The following is a 17,151-nucleotide window of genomic DNA, read 5'->3' on the forward strand; positions in this document are numbered from 1 at the left end:
ACAAAACATTTCGTCAAACATAATTTGTATTGGACAAATTCAAATGGTCTATCTGCGTTTTGCTCTGTTTTGTTCCATTCTATCCAACTTGTATTTGTGGAAAGTTCCACAGGCAAACAGAAAAGTTTATTATATCAAAACCCGTTCGTGATCGGCAAAAACACTTGTAAACAAAGGTATGTGTATTTGGACACTACTTAGCCTACTATCCGGGGGATTTAATTATTTCATCACTATCAATAAATGTGTTGAAAATCGTGTAGTATGAATAACAAAGGCATCCACTGTTTTCGGTTAAGTTTAAATTTATTGATCTCATATTATCCTACTGAACATCCCACAACTACAGGTTAGATAAAATAGCTGCTGTAGGAGTGGTTGAAGCTAAGATTATGGCTCTGAGAGAGACTGTATGTGAAAAGTTGAGAATTTAGGCAATTTCACAGTAAATATAGAAAATAACAACAGACCATTATTTATTAACCTTAATGTGTTATTGTAATTAATTGATCATCTTCAGTAAGGAGTACTTAAAAAACGTATTTTGTATTCTTCGACTTTCTGTAATGTAATTATTGGTGTTTTGTGTTACTGTTGAAAACCTGTTTAATTGCCAGCCAGTATTAAATGTCTGCCAGTGTTGAATGTCATGGTTAAAATGATAGTTCAGGAATTCATCATCCAAGTCCTCTGTCTACTTACCTGGAGTATGATGAAAAATGTGGATACATATGTATTTGTTTGTGTGCAGTTTGAAGGACACATTGTCTTCTGGCTTTAGTCCAATTGCTAAATAGTGTTAGCACATTGACTGGAGGGAAGAGCTATCATTGTGCTAAACATTTTTTATTTGCCTGCAAGCAATCTCTGCCTTCAGTGATACAGCCTCAGAGACACTACAATGATACCCTCAACAAATTCCTCTGACCCTGGGAAAGCACACAGAGCTCCACTGACCAATTCCAAGCTATTACTTCTAAGGGGAAGTTCCCAGATTTTTCCATGTAATGTTATTTTCAGTCTTTCTCTGCTTGTAGATAATGGACTATAGGATTTTGTTACAGAGGAAATTGTTTGTCACATTATCATGGCCCCTGCAATGAATGACTACAATGCATGATAAAACATTTTACAAGCATCTTTTGCTTCACAGTCAGTGTGATAATTCAGCCAGATGGGATTACCAATTATCAACCGAACAAAATATTAAATTACAATTACAGAAAGAGTGAAAGTAGGATAAAAGGTTAACTTTAACATTCGCCCCCAATCTGAGCCAGGGACAAACTGATAATGTAGGCTGTGAGGCTGTGAAAGCTCATGTGATACTGAGTTGTAGTATGTATGGGACCTGCAGCCACTGACATTGTTGACAGAGCATATAGTAAGTTGTTCCTGATAGTTATAGACCCTTTTCTTACAAATATTGCTTGAAGAGGGCTATGCGCGCACATCATGGTTGCAAAAACACCAAGCTAACACAGTAACAATAATTACTGATAGAACTAGCAGGAAGGCTGGTGGTGCTTGTGTCGCCCATTTAAAACATAGCATTAAACCATTTAATTCACTTGATCAGCAACCTCTCGTGTGATTTAGGACTGGCGAATCTGTTATTACAGTTATTGATTAGGATTAGATAAATTGATATCCTTTGGACAGGACTAATGCCAACCAAATGAAGGAAGTAGCATTGGGATCACATAGAAATGGCTATGCTATTATAACTGCATGATTACCTGTCTGCCTGTGCATACACACTTTAGCAAGTGACAGTCTAGTCAACACAGCTCAGTTGGTATAACACCATGATGTAGCCCATAGTTAAAAGGTCAGAGTTGTCGTTCCAATGAGAAAAGCTATAGAAGAGAGACTGGAGATTGCTTCAGTGTGTTTCAATCATACAATATTAATAGTGTTTTAACCCTGCAGAGGTGCTGGTTTAAAAGAAATAGCATAGTAAATGAGACTTCTGTCTGAATGGAGAGCTGAAAGCTGACTAACTGTATAGCCGAAAGGCATTGGAGTAATAATGAACTGCCACAAGGGGCTCAACACATATGGAACGAAATGTGATTGTTTGACTGGATCACAATCTTCACTTAACGAAACACTGAATGCTAAGCAAATATCACCCTTAAAAGCAAGGTTGGATGTTCGATTTCCACAGGGCCCAGGATGAACATTTCATTAAAATGTATACAACTTCCTGGGGCTGATATTCAGTTGAGGAAGTGTTTCAAAATGAATACAATTTTGTTCCTGCCTAATGGTACTGCAGACACATGCCAGATATTGCAGTTATATATCTCTAATTAGCTGCCACCTTGTTGGAGTTAGCTGAAATACAGTGCATTCAAACCAACTTTCTTGAATGACAGGGAGGGTGCCACTATTCCATCTGACCACAGATTCTCTTGTGCCTTCTCTTGACAAATAGAATTTAGCAATTTAGAAAGTGCTTATGTTTGCTTATATTTCTGGTGAGAAAATACTGTGAAAATGTGTATTTCTGCACATTATCTTATGTGAAATGCAAAAACTAAACAAAATGCCCCCTTAAGACATGCAGGGACTGGAGGGGGCATGAACAAACTCAGTATTATAGACTGGTAAATATGACCCCCATCCTCCCCCACCCCCTGAAAATAATGAAAATGTAACCATTGATCCTGACCCCCCAATATGAAACATGATATGCTGACAGTGAACATACAACGTGTTGGACAGATTCTTTATTTTTTCATTTAGGATTATTTGTTATGATGGAAACACAGCCTACCACTGAACAATGTTTAATTATTACTCTTTTACTCTCCTATATAAGGCATTTTGTGTGCCGAACTATGTGTTTCTCAAATGAGAAGCAATAAACTAAAAGGCATTGTCCCATTTGCTTGTGCCCAGACATATCTGGGATGAATTGAGTAGATTGACAGGTTGGCTCTGCTTCTGCATTCCATGGGCAGCTTTTTTCTCTGTTGAATATGGAGGCTGTCTATTTTGACACAGAGCCGAAGGATGCTGACAGAACGTCCTTAGTGAGACTCTCATCCTGACACGACTGGACTGCACAGACTCTCTCTGTATGTGTGTGTATTTTCATTCATGCTCTGCTCTGATTGGTGTGTCAGGGAGTGATGTCTTTCAGTGTGTTTATGAGTGTGTGTGTGTGTGTATGGGGGAGTGTAGGTTCCTTCTATGTGTGGGCCACAGTCCCATCCACACGGACTCTCATCTATTCATGAATTTCACGTTTTGTCACAAAACTGTTGTTCGTTTTGGGGCTGATGTCCAACTTAACATTCTACTCAATGTGTCCTGAAAGGGAGCTGATTAATTTCTGTTCTTTATTTAGATGTTACCAAATAGATTTTTGATGAGGTACAATGTCGACTAGTTAATTTATATTGAGGGAGTTCACCGAAGTATGTCTTGGTAATGTTATGATCGCCAGCTGTTCTGGACTGACTTTTGACAGATGGGAATGTTGTCACCAGCTAGCAAAGTGCATTTGATAAACATATGATGACGGCAGCGTTGTTTTCTACTAAATATTAGCCTACTCTCGCGAGGCACTGTGGTGTAATTTGAACTTCTAGTCATCATCACGTCTGCAGTGTCAGTGACCATGGCAACAACACAACCGAGTATAGGAGGTGTAATTCATGCCGCTGGCTGCCTCGCCACTCCTCACCCATCCCCCCCCAGTCACAGTCATTAATTATAGCCCTTTCTCCCCTCTGTACCACCCCCCTCTCCCACCAATCTCTCCCTCTCTTCCGTCCCTCTCTCCCTTCCCAGTCTGCTCTCCAGTGGACTCAACATTTCTTTTGTGACTGAGTTTGTGTGGAATGAATAGCCCACTGCAGTGTTTCTCCATGCTCCTTACTCACCAGTTGTGACGGTGGTGTAGTCTGTTTGACCGGTGCAGATGCGCTGTGGTCTCTTTCAACAGCTAGGTGCACAACATGCCAGCTAGGCTACCCTTTCTCTGTGTACTGCTGAGAGTTGAGTTACAGTCCCCCTGCGAAATTATCAGTTTGTCTTAACAGAACCATGACCTGTCCTCCCAAAACCCCGCCTGGCCATCCCACGGACCCTGGGTTCCTCTACATCCCAGAGCCACAAGACTCCTGCAGGACCGTAGTAATCATGAAAGGGCTGGTGTTTCCTTCTTCTAACCTCTCCCCCTCCTAAACACTCCCCATCTTAAGTGAGAAGTACACCCACTGTGTGATTGGAACAACTCTTCTTAGCAGGGGGCCCAATCACAAATGAACACACACTCACGTGCACGTACACAGACCAGTGATTTGCAGTGCTAATCAGTCACTGTATACCAACCTGGACTCTATTCATAGGTTGATTTTCTTGACATTAAACATAATTTTATGTTATTAGAAAGGAGAGGTTGATTGAGATTTTAAGTGCGAGCAATTCCGTGTTTGTGGAGTACAAAACTCTCCACCTTAACTATATCAGCAGGCCTTTTATTAATTAGTATTTCCAAATGCAACATTATTATATTGAGACTGGTAGTCAATGAAACGGGGGTCCAAGCACTAATGTGTAATGGTACAATATCGCCAGACAACAGTGTTTACCCCATTATCCAATGTGACAACATTGAACTTTCCCTTATTTCATTCTGTTTTCTTTCGCAAGCCTTCTGTATTTATCCCCAGCTTGACATTTTTCTTCCTGCGCCTGGCGGGACCATTAATAACCACTATGTCCTGACATTTTAATGTATTTCTGGGGAATTGAACCACTCAGACGGTTCATATGCCACAATAACCACTCTGAGAGAATATCCCTGTAATGAATGGCCACAATATCTCTCCCCAGAGTCTCCTGATGATCTTCTACTGTAATATCTACTTCTCATCTCTGCTCAGCTCCGTTAATATATTCCAATTCTAAAGATCGATTCAGCTGTTCTTATTAATAAGCAAGGCAGAAGGTCAGTGGCAGCAAAAGGTAAAAACGAAAGAGAGAGGAAGATAAACGGAGAGTAAAGGGAAGAATGACGATAGTCAGAGGAAGAAATTGAAAGAGCTCTGTGTGAAACAAAGCTATTGGAAGTGACCGCTGGCGAGGTGTTCCACAGGGTAATGTCCCGGCGCCGGCCTCATTGCACCCAAACCCCCTCTGCTTCACCTCATTATTGGAGATGCTCCTGGGTGGGGTTCAGGATAATCATTTAAAAAAAACACCTTCAACTTTTCATCTGAGTGTTGACCATGAGTCCATCTAAACCCTTTGGGTTTAAACCCCCCACAGTCCCTTCACGTACTGTTGCATCCCCCCGTTCGTGTGAATGGAAAATAGAGACTATCATTCTGACAAGCATACTTATATACAATTCTAGAAAGAGATGGAATAGCAGTGCCTTTTATACCAAATCAGCCTAACTGTAGTATTGATGACGGTACTGAATTATATTTGATATATCGGAAATGATGCAGTTAAATATTGTCCTATGTAGTTAAAATGTCTTCGTTCTTTCACACGTTTTTTCCACGTTCGCTTCTTTTTACGATTACAATTTCTTCCCACCTTCGCTTGAATCATGTTTTTCTCAAAACCAAGTTTTGAGCCTCTATTGGCGTGGAGGCGGGGCTTTATCTGGGCATTGAATTCTCGCACCCAATTAGCTATGAATCACAACCTTATAAGGTGAAAATTATAGCCTTTCCATGCACTGCTTTCCCAATGCAACCTGTGGAAAGATTTTTAAGAATTGTATAAATTATGCTAAATGTGTACATTTGCTGGTAATTGATACAATATCAGTTATTTTAGCATGTACAAATTCCAGCCTAAGTAATATCACTGGCTGATTTCACTGAGTGTATGTATGGCTGTGGTGTTGCAATTAATGAAATGCTGAATGGAATGTTGGCGTATTAGCTAGCACTTTATTTGAAAAACATAAAGCATCATTGCTCCAAAGTCGGGCTATCTAGCTCAAGGGAGATACATTTTTTCAAATGCAATGTTTTGCCCTGTATGTTATTACAACACTGGTAACCAACTCCCTCACCAAAATGGCTGACATTTAATCCCATCATAAGACAATCCCGTCAAATCCATTCTGGTGTTTTTATTTCTAATTGTATATATGGCAGCTTTATTATCTATATAGAATGTATGTACATGTATTGTTTGTGTATGAATATGGACATGTGAATAGACAACTGACAACATGACTGTGACTTGTGGTCTGCAGCAAAAATCCCAAAACAAATTAGATGACAGCAGTAATGTAATGTGCACTGCACGCACACACACACACACACACACACACATGCACATATTCACTGTCAGCAGGAGAGCTCCTCTTCATTAGCCCCCAGCAGAACAACCTCTGCTTGTTTTTTAACAGCCCCAGCTGATTACTGTAGTTCCTGCTACTCCTCCCCTCGCCACTCTACCTCACCCTCCCCACCTCACTCTACCTCACCCTCCCCACCTCACCCTGCTTAAACCCTCCTCACCTGATTACACCAAACCAAGGCCTTCTCATCCTCTCCCCTTCTCCTCATCCCCTCTCCTAATCCACCCCCCTTCCCTCCTCAGATTTAATTACACAAGGCATTTCTGGAGGCTAACTCCCCTACCTTTCTTTTCAATTGCCTCCTTCCATTTTCTTTTCTCTCCTACTCACTTCTCTCTACCCCATTTTCCTGACTGTAGAAAATGTTTCCTGGGTTATGCTGTCTTTTTCCTTTGCCTCCCTCCCCTCTTCCATCCTCCACTTCCCTCTCTTTCTTCCCCTCTCTCTATTGAATGACGGATGTGTTATTTAGCTCCAGTTGATACAGCCGTCCTACGGTAAATCACCACTGTGTGATGGAGGTATGACTCACTCAATGTTGCCTGAGTCTACGCAATACACAACACGGATACACAACAAAATGTTACAGAGAACCACCTCTGTGGAGCCAAATTGAGCTCAAATGTATTGACTGTAAGAAAAGAAGAACGTAACTGAAATATTTCATAGTATGAGAAAACGGAATTCAATCGTGTGAAAACAATTTATTCAAGCGTGAAAAAGTGTATGCTAAAAACATTAAATGGATTTTCCTGTCCGATCTTAAAATGTATTTGTTCAAACGTTTTTCCCGCGTTCGGTTCTTCTTACGATGACAATTTCGAGAAATCATGTTTTCTCAAAAACAAGTTTTGAGCCTCTATTGGCGCTGGAGGCGGGGCTTAATCTGGGCATTGAATTCTCGCACCCAATTAGCCATGAATCACATCATTATAAGGTGAAAATCATAGCCTTTCCATGCACTGCTTTCCCAATGCAACCTGTGGAGAGAATTAAATGAGACATTAATAGTCTGTTAAGATTGGATGCGAAAATCTATTTAATGATTTTAGCATCCACTTTTTCACGCTTGAATCAAATGTTTTCATACGATTGAATTTAGTTTTTTCATACTATGAAATATTTCAGTTACTTTTCTTACATTCAATACATCTGAGCTCAATTTGGCTCCATACACCTCACAGAATAATTCAAAGCAACTGGTTGCCAGACAGATGATTGCTCAGACCTAGCTCTAATTATTATTATTATTATTATTTTACTTATTTTTTCCCCAATTGTGTGAGCAACTCCTCTAAGGGTAGTAGACTTTGAAAAGTTTTGTATAAAGTACAATAAACAAACATAGCTACTGGTAGATCAAATCTGATCTACCAGTAGCTGAAAAACCAAGGGGGAGAATCTGAGGATTAGGAATTGTGGTTCTAATGTGATTTTCCTTTACTTTCCGGGCTTCAGAACAATTAATACTTTTCACTTAAAACGTGGATTTAAAAATAATAAACATACTGTATTGACCTGTTACTCCTGTGAAACAACCCTTAAACAACCCTGAAACCCCCCAGAAACAATCCTCTAATACACACCATCACATGCACTCAATACTACATCTGAATTCACATACACTCACACCCACAGCTATACCTGCAAACACACACACTCACACACAAGCACACACTGATTAGATTTGCAGATGGAGGCTGTCTCTGGGTGGAGATAACACAGCACGAGTGGATTGGCCCCTGACAGGCTTGAGCTGGGAGCATGAAATACAGCTTACCTCATAACCCCCCCCCCCTTGCTCTTTTGCATTCACTGTCTCTCCCCTGTCCATTTCTCGTTGTCTCATTCCCCCCTCTCTCTCACGCATCTCTCTTCATCAATTCAGTCGAGCGCTGGCCTGTGACAGTCGACTCATAACTCTGAGTGTGACAAGTTATGTTTATATGTCTGTGTATGTGTCTGACGAGCAGAGAGAGACTCTTCACCTTCACTGAGAATTTAAACTGCGTTACCTCACCTTTAATCAGAGTTAACGAAGCTGCTGGCATGCACTCACTTCAGTCCCCCTAACGCCCCCTCTCAATAAATCAATCAAATGTATTTATAAAGCTCTTTTTACAACAGCAGTTGTCACAAAGTGCTTTACAGAGACACCTGGCCTTAAACCCCAAGGAGCAAACAACGGTAGTGTTGGATTTCAGTGGCTAGGAAAAACTCCCTAAGAAGGCCGAATTTTAGGAAGAAACCTAGAGAGGACCCAGGCTCAGAGGGGTGACCAGTCCTCTTCTGGCTGTGCCGGGTGAGATATTAAGAGTCCAATTAGAATAATAAATACATTTCTCCAGGCTAAATCCAGAGTCTATTTGATTCTAGACTAAGTCAAAAGTATGACCAGGTGGACAAGGACAGGGACAGCAATGGGCCCCCCAAACCAGGTACTCTGCAGGTGTGTACCTGGTTTAACGCCTGCTCTCTAATGTCCCCTCTCTAATGCCCCCTCTCTTCACCAGTACTTACCTTGTCCAGGCTAGACCACCCTCCTCATAACCCATCGCTGCCAGTTAGGTTCCCTGCCATGCTCGGTTTTATCGTGGTCCCAGTCCCAGGGACATCATCGTATAAAAAATGTACGATGGCTGCCATGGCACTACTGTACTGAACCTGGACCTGTGTATGTGACAAACATATACGCTGTAGCTGTACTCTTATTGGTCAAAATGTTTTGTAGCTAACAACCTAGCAGTAATGTTTGCACGTCGCATACACATGTCCATATATGGAGATGCCTTGCCGCCATGATCCATCTACTATCCCATGATGCCTCAGGAAGCGGGACCACATTATACCTCGGCCGCGCTGCCTCACCAAGCAGCGCCCCTTCCAAATAGGCCGTTTCAGGATGAGATTTACTATTGGACTGACAGACACTACCGGAGGTTGATGGGAGTGAGTGTGGTTTTGGAGATGCTCCACAGTACACACGTTTTATTCATGATTTAGGAGCGGCTTCCGAAGTGGTTCATATATATATATATATATATATATATATATATATATACATATACAGCTGTCTGGCTGGCTACAGCACTTCATCAGACCGGGACCAATAACAGATGAACCTTTTGCTCTGTAGGCCAGTGGATCTCCTCCAATGTGTTGCTTGCTGTGGCCAGTGGTGATTGCTGCTGCTTTGGTCAAATGCGTTCAAATGTGGCCAACTGCTCTTTCAGCTCAAACCCTCCTACATCCTTTCCCACTGTCTCCATCCAAAACAACATGAAATCCCTGAAAATGTACATTTTGCAACAGAAACCACTGTCTTACAGTCATAGACTCATGTCTTGTATGAATCTGTGAACACTTCATGATCAGTCCTTTGTGATGCCTTGCAGGTAGTGAGGGGTAATTGTAGGGTCATTGTCAGGTTCCTGCACTATTTTGCAGTATAGGTCCCCCTCAGCAGGAAAAGGAGGCACAATTCTGTAAAGCAGTTGAGGAGCATCGCTCAATCAGCCTTGCAGGAAACTGCCCTGAATACAAACCATTCCATTAGTGAAATTACCCTGACAGAGAGAGAGTATGAGAGATAGAGAGTGAGGAGAGATCGAGGGAGAGAGAGGTTGAGAGGAAGAAAGAGAAACAGAGAGATGGGGGGAGAGGAATGGACAGAGAGAACGAGAGTGAGAAGAGGAGAGGTGGAAAGAGAGAAAGGAATGGAGGCGGGGTAAAGGAAGGCAGTGGGATTTCTATCACAGTTGTGAGTCACTGTGTAATGTTATCTAATATATTCTTTGTTAGTAGTTGGGCAAATGGATTCCAGAAATGATCTACTAGAGTAAATTAGCTTAGCACCAGTGAACGTCACTGAGAGAGCCCTAGTGTGGGGTAAATAATGGTCCCCTGCTTATTGTGTTTAATGTGCTCAAGCAGAAACACCAATTAACGTCAGAAAGTACCGATACACAGCATCTCTCCCTTCACTAAATCCCTATATCTGTCTGTGTGTGTCCTCTGCCTGGGCTAATTGACCACCATTATGTGCTACTATTGAAGAGAATTACAGCTGCAGTTTCCCTCATGAAGATGATGTGAAGAAGCAGAGGTGTTTTGTGTATGTTTTCTCAGTTGGCTCCACTGTGCTGTGTGCAGCTTTTGTGTTCAGGGAAGCCTGCTAGCTCCTGAAACGTTGGTTTTCACGGCGAGGCACATACTCCCTGAACAATTGAACAAATCAGTCATCACGGCAACATCATTTTTTATAATATCCACAATATATCTTCTTGGCATGCCATTCAGTCTATCCCATAATAACTCTCTGCTTCTCTGCTGTGTGTGTCACAGGGCGTCCTGTAACAGTGTATCCCTAACCAACCATCTCCCTACCGTGTTGTGATCAAGAGAAACTGCTGTACACACAGAGCCCAGGTCTAATCTGGGGAGAAGCAGCATCCAGAATATATTAGAGGTCTGTTAGCAACCTAAAGATATCTGTATTGATCTGCTAGTCCTGCTCTGTCTCCTTACACAGAGACAAATAACCCTTGTGTGCGTGTCCGTGTGTGTGTCAATGTGTGTGTGTGTTAGACTGAGAAACTGACCAATCTTTGTCTTCTCTCAGGAAAGTGGTGAACCCATTTAATTTCTCATGGTGAGGAAAACAGCGAGTGTTGTCACACTGAGGAGCAGTTCTCCCGGTCTGTGTGTCTACAACCTGGACTAAGATGGTGCCACAAGTGACTGGACAGTAAATATTATTGTTGAGTTTGAGTTCCAATCAGTTTTATCCCACTGGCCACTTTAACATTAGTCCTGGATCTCTGTCATTTGTTTGAGCCTCTCTCCTTTCCTCTGTCCCCTCTCTTTTATGTGCTCTGGGTAACATACTGCCGTCATCTTTTGTTTTACCACCCAGCTGTTAACATCATCCACATCTCTCCTCATCCTGTCTTCTGTGCGGCCGTGTGTCAAATCCATCAGTGCTCGCATCAATACAGAGTTTACAGTCATTGACCCGCAGATGAAACACTGAAGTAGCTTTTTTATTACTTATTCAATTTGCTTGTGACGTATCGTCCTGCATGCTTTTGATAAAAAGCACTGATAAAATACACGTATATATGGCCTTTTTTTGCAGGGTCTCTGCAATTCATAGAAATTGCACAATCTCCGCACAAATCTCTGTTTGTGCGAGAGGATGTGAATGTGTACGTGTTTTGGCAAGTCGTGACTATGGTTGTGTGTGCCAAGAACAACACAGAGAGTTAGAGGGCCTTCCATGAGTAGAAATCTAGAGCAGCCTTGTCCTGGACACACATTGCACTTAGATGTCTGTGCTTTCACAGCTTGGGGCCATAGAGCACATCAATTCAAATCAGAAGAAAGCTACTGCCCAAATACAACTTGCCCCTCCTACTACTTGTCTCTCTCTCTATCACACACACACACACCACTACAGTATCCCTCTTCGTCCAACAAAACACACACTCAGTGGCCATTCCTGTGTGTGTATGTGTGTGTGTGTGTATGTGTGTATCTGTACCTAATATATAACAGTGAGCGTAACTAGGTTAGCCCCTGTTAGATTGAATTATCTCTCTGTGTTCAGATCCAGCAATCGGATTAACATCCATGGCTTCCTGTATGGACACAGATGACAGGAGAGAGGGATGATGGGAGATGAGAAAGGGATGGATGCAAGAGAAAGGGATGGGATTATCATGCAAACTAAGAACGCAAGTCTTTCTCTCCCTCTTTCTCCCACCCCTCCACTCTCTCTGTTAGATATGTGGTAATTACATTACAGGGGACATCGCTTAAGGAAACCATAAATATTCTCTCCATCCCTGCGTGAGCCGCTTCACAAGACCAGAGAGCTTTGAATCAATATGCTTTTATGCCAGACAGAAAATTGTCTTAATAAAATGAATGGTTATTGGTCCACTTTAGATTCTCTCTCCCCTGTGTGTTATGACATTGATGGCCATAAAATGTGTGTGTGTGTGTGTGTGTGTGCTGTGTGGATTCTGGTCAAATGTAAAGCGTCACATGAACGATGGGGTGTCATTTGAGTCATGGATAGTTACGCTAAGTAAAGTCTTAAATTAAAGGGTGTCTAGGATTTAATTCCTGTTTCAAACCACCTGTCTATAGGGGCCTCCAACCACCTGACTGTAGGGGCCTCTTATCACCTGACTGTGGGGACATCAAACCACCTGACTGTGGGGGCACCAAACCACCTGACTGTGGGGGCACCAAACCACCTGACTGTGGGGGCATCAAACCACATGATGGTAGGGTCCTCTAACCACCTAACTGTGGGGCCCTCAATTGTGTATGATTGCTGTGACATCATGTACAAGTCTCTGACTCATAAACAGAGAACCTGGTACTAAGGGAGGTTAAGGAAACAATACCTGTGTTACTCCTAGCCTGGCAACAGGTTCCTCCTGTTTTGGTAAACCTAGCAACATGTTCCTCCTGTTTTGGTAAACCTAGCAACATGTCCCCCCTGATTGGTAGAGTGAGCAAAGACAATGCCGACTTGGCAAAGGTAGAGTGAGCAAGGAAAATGTCAACCTAGCAGCAGGGAAGGCTGGAAAATAATATATTGGTGAACCAAGAGCAGTTTGAATCAGAACAGCCCTCAGGCATCAACTCTGTAAGTTCCTGTATACAAAAATAAAACCTGAATTAATCTATTGTTATCGTTGTATGAGTTTTACCTTAAAAAGGAACTTTTTCCACACCTCAAACTTGACTGTAAGTGCCTCTAAACACCTGACTGTAAGGGTTTCTAACCCCCTTCCTGGTAGTTGCTTGTGACCAGTTGTCTGTAGGGTCTATAAACACCTGATTGTAGGGTCCTGTAATCACGTCTTGTTATTGGTTTCTACTACATATATACACATACTCAGTCAATTACAAATTGATGCATGGAGCTTTCAGTCCTACTTATGTGACGGCCCTATATATGATGTGAGGGGCTGTTTGTATCTTGTATTCTGTAAATCAGATCAAATTTTTAAGCTCATTGTAAATCAATGAATCAAATTTATTTTAGAAAGCCCTTTTTAATACAGCAGTTGTCACAAAGGTATCTTGCAGAGACCCAGTCTGAAACTCCAAAGAGCAAGCAACAACAAGAACTGATGCACGTTGGCTGGGAACAACACCCAAGTTGGGTCGGAACATAGGAAGAAACGTCTTCCTGGCTGTGCCGGGTAAATATTATAATAGGAAATTGTCTTTTGGGCCACATCAACCTTTTTCCATGTTCAGATGACCTCCAGATTTATAAATGTAGCACAACAACCAAGTGGACATGGACAGGGATGACCAGGTGGACAGGGACAACCAGGTGGACAGGGACGACCAGGTGGACAGGGACAACCAGGTGGACATGGACGGGATGACCAGGTGGACAGGGACAACCAGGTGGACAGGGATGACCAGGTGGACAGGGACAACCAGGTGGACAGGGATGACCAGGTGGACAGGGACAACCAGGTGGACATGGACGGGATGACCAGGTGGACAGGGACAACCAGGTGGACAGGGATGACCAGGTGGACAGGGACAACCAGGTGGACAGGGATGACCAGGTGGACAGGGACAACCAGGTGGACATGGACAGGGATGACCAGGTGGACAGGGACAACCAGGTGGACAGGGATGACCAGGTGGACAGGGACAACCAGGTGGACAGGGATGACCAGGTGGACAGGGACAACCAGGTGGACAGGGATGACCAGGTGGACAGGGACAACCAGGTGGACATGGACAGGGATGACCAGGTGGACAGGGACAACCAGGTGGACAGGGATGACCAGGTGGACATGGACAGGGATGACCAGGTGGGTAATGAGCAGTGACATCAACAATCTTTAAGCAACAACTACATCTCCAACACAACCATGAGGACTTTGGACAGGGACAGCTAGGAGTTGTCAGACCAGGGAGTCCTGAGGTGTGGTCCAAGGGCTCATGTCCTTCAAAGGTTCAATAGGATCCCAGAAAAATTGTAGAGAGCAGTTAGTTTCAAAGTGCAGTCACAGATTCCAGGATACTCCATACAATGCTTTTGGAGGAGATGTTTCACTGCAGCTTGACGTGAAATATTACTCTTTACTTCACAGAACACACTCACAGGCAAGCAAACACACACGCATACATGTACACACACACACACACACCTGAAAGGACATTGTTAAACAGATACTTTTTCATGAATCCAGCTTGGTGACTAGTTCACTTGTGTGAAACCACAGTTCAGTGATGAAAACAGCCCAGCCCTCCTGGCAAGAGCAGAAGTGCTATCAGCTGGTACCTCAGATGTCTCTAAAAGTGTATAAATGCTCAGATATGTAGATGGGAGTTGGAGGCGCTGATATTAATTAGTTAAAGACAACATGTCTTCCCTGTCAACCACAGGTCTTTTCCGGACTTATAGTTCCTCCATTGCTCGCTTGGTAAGAGCATGACCTGTAAAATTGGGGTTATAAGTTCAGTTCCCATGCGCTGTGAGTATGAAAAGTTGCTGTAGACAAAAGCACCTACTATATTAATTTAACATACATTTTATAGACTGCTCAGTAACACTCAATCAGTATACTCTGTTTCCTTTTTTACCTCTATCCCTTTCTTTACAGCTTTCTCTCTCTTTTCATCTTTCTCCTTTCCTTGCTCTCTCATTCAACTCTCTTGTGTTTCTCCATCCATATTTTTCTATTCACCTCTCTCCTTCCATCTTATTCCACTTCCATCTCTCTATTTTCATATCTCTTCTTCAATCTCTCTACTTCTATCTATCTGTCATCTATCTCCTTTCATCTCTCCTTCTAACACGCTCTCCTTCCATCTCTCCTTCCATCTCTCCATCTAACACACTCTCCTTTCATCTCTCCTTTCTTCTCTCCTTCTAACATGCTCTCCTTTCTTCTCTCCTTCTAACACGCTCTCCTTTCTTCTCTCCTTCTAACACGCTCTCCTTTCATCTCTCCTTCCATATCTCCTTCTAACATACTCTCCTTCCATCTCTCCTTCTAACACTCTCTCCTTTCATCTCTCTCTCAGTCCTGACACCACCCCTCCTCGTGATTCATCGAGAACATGATGTAAATTAATGTAAAGAAATAAAGAAAGAAATAACCAAGGCCGTTCAGCAGGCACACATACATCTACATATACACCCATATCCACACATCCACACACACATACATCTACATATACACCCACATCCACACATCCACACACACATACATCTACATATACACCCACATCCACACATCCACACACACATATATCTACATATACACCCACATCCACACACACATACATCTACATATACACCCACATCCACACATCCACACACACATACATCTACATATACACCCACATCCACACATCCACACACACATACATCTACATATACACCCACTTCCACACATCCACACACACATACATCTACATATACACACACATCCACACACACATACATCTACATATACACCCACATCCACACATTCACAAATCCACACACACACACATGCAGACTCCAAAGTACCTGGCCATCCATCTCTGCCTCCTCAGCAGCAGCTGCGTATGTGTGTGTGTGTGTGTGTGTGTGTGTAGGGGGATATTGCCCGGCTAAACCCTGCACTATCATGTGTCATCTTTAAATGACAGTGTCGTAAAACATTCTGGGTGAGTGGAGAACTACACTGCTGCCGTGTGTTTGTTAGTGTGACGGATGAGGCTGTGCGATAATGGGTTTCCCCTGGAATGGAACGACAAGAAAGCCTATATCAGTTACAGACGCTGGTAAACACAACGACAGCGACCTGGCCAACAGGTGCTCTGTCCTACCCTGGATCTGTGGAGACAGGGGGGGAAAGAGAGGGGAGGAACCAAGAGAAATGAAGAAGGAAGGGGAGACACAGACAGAGTGACATTTGTCCGCTAGATGAGAAACCATGTGTTGTTATAAATTGCTGATGACGTCAAGTTAGATAAGAAGAAATGCAACACTCTTCACTAAACATGTAACCCTCCCTGGTGATTCTGGCTGCCAGAACCATAAGGTATATAGATTTTCAGTAGAGGGTTGCATGGATACTATTGACTTGAAATCTGCCCACAAGGGGAGCACTATATTATTAAATCAGACCGGTGGTTGGCTAGCGTGATGCCCTGATTCTAACTCTAAAATCCTGCCACCTCCCAAGTTTTTGTTGTGAGCATTTCTCAACTCTTAAACCATAAAGAGTCAAGCACATAAAATAGGCCCTTGATTTGCTTTCTGGCGCAAGGGCAATTAGCACCTTGTCCTGATTACCAGATGTTGCTTTCACACTAACTACTTCTCAGCAGGGAACGTCGTGTAGACGATCAGTGTTTAAAATGTAGAGGTCTGAGCAGAGGCTTTGCTAGGACCGAAATAACAGAGGAATAGATCAGGGGCTATTAATTCATTGCATTTTGTTTTGGTCAATTTGAGATCCGGGGCTATTCATAAAAGATCCGGGGCTAAAAGATCCCTGCACGCCCCGGCCTAACGACGCCACTGGGTCTGAGAAACAAATGTATCCCTCTTCTTACTAACGTCTACTGCAATGGAGTGACCAGAAACAATTGCTTTTACAGAAACAAGCCATCTTCCTGTTTAATGCTTACTGATATCTAAATAGCATCCTGGTTTTAAGCTGAATCAGAAGATGTGGGGACGCGGCCCATGGCAGTCAAGCACTCAAAGCCACTGTCTCCAAGGCACATATAATACCGCAACATGAATTGGAATCCAGCCAACA

At 42.8% G+C, this 17,151-nt stretch overlaps 1 long non-coding RNA gene across 1 annotated transcript; it reads left to right on the forward strand.

Annotated features, from left to right (window-relative positions):
- The first annotated feature begins 16 nt into the window (after positions 1-16).
- On the forward strand, positions 17-11,638 carry LOC109616737. Its single transcript, XR_002197979.3, has 3 exons — positions 17-176; positions 10,688-10,811; positions 10,965-11,638. It is a non-coding gene; the product is annotated as an uncharacterized LOC109616737 (long non-coding RNA).
- Positions 11,639-17,151: the final 5,513 nt, after the last annotated feature.

The sequence above is a fragment of the Esox lucius genome, chromosome 16, assembly GCF_011004845.1.
Source record: "Esox lucius isolate fEsoLuc1 chromosome 16, fEsoLuc1.pri, whole genome shotgun sequence".
Classification (NCBI taxonomy): domain Eukaryota; kingdom Metazoa; phylum Chordata; class Actinopteri; order Esociformes; family Esocidae; genus Esox; species Esox lucius.